Consider the following 1,088-nt stretch of genomic DNA (forward strand, 5'->3'; position numbering starts at 1 on the left):
TATTTAGTCTAGATCTTGTATTTAGTACATTGTAACCCATTATCATCATGCCCATGTAGATCAGTGTGGGAACAATTATCAATAGATCTAATGGGTTGAATGTGTTCACCATGATGCCAGTCCCGAAAGACGCTTTCAGCCATTGCAAGAGGGGAGACTTGTATTGTTTCAGAGTTATGTAATGGACGATGGCTATAATATTATTATAAATGTTAACATTCACAGATTTCGATTTATGATGATGATAATGATGGCGATGATTATCATTACTGTTATTGTTGTTGTTCCGGATTTTGTTATGGCTGCGATTGTTGCTGTTGTTGTTGATGATGATGTTGTTGTTGTTGTTGATGATGTTACGATTGTTGTTCTTTTTTATTCTGATTTTGTTGTTGTTGTTGCTGTTGTTGTCGTTGGTTTTGTTGTTATTGTTGTTGTTGTTGTTGTTGTTGTTGTTGTTGTTGTTGTTTTTGTTGTTGTTGTTGTTGTTGTCGTTGTTTTTGTTGTTGTTGTTGCTGTCATCTTGTTCGTTGCAGTTGCTGCTACTGCTGTTGCTGATGCTAATGGTTTTTATAATTATCAGTTGTTATTGACGTCAGTTATCATACGTGCTCATGTTATTGATTGTCCCTGATAATGCTACTGTTGTTTCCATTGCTGTTATTGCTGTTGTTATGTTTTGTTGCTGTTGTTGTTGTTATGTTTTGTTGTTGTTGTTGTTATTGTTAGTTTTTTTTTAAATGTTATCATCGTCATTGTTGCAGTAATTGTGGCTGTAACTGTTGTTGATACTGTTCCTGTTGCTGTTGTTGTTGTTGGTGGTGCTGTTGTTGCTGTTGTTGTTGCTGTTGTTGTTGCTGTTGTTGTTGTTGCTGCTGCTGTTGCTGAAATTGCTGTTGTTGCTGTTGTAGTTCTCGTTGATCTGTAACCATGGTAACATTTCTCTCCACTGCCAGGCGGGACAACTTGAGACGAGAATCTGTTCAGGAGTCCGGCACTGTGTGATGGTCTATGTGTTTGTGTGTCTGTGGGAGGAGGGGAGGGGGCGTTTGTGTGGGTGTGTGAGTGTGTGTGTGGGGGGGGGCAAT

This window comes from Aplysia californica, unplaced genomic scaffold, assembly GCF_000002075.1.
Source record: "Aplysia californica isolate F4 #8 unplaced genomic scaffold, AplCal3.0 scaffold01201, whole genome shotgun sequence".
Classification (NCBI taxonomy): Eukaryota; Metazoa; Mollusca; class Gastropoda; order Aplysiida; family Aplysiidae; genus Aplysia; species Aplysia californica.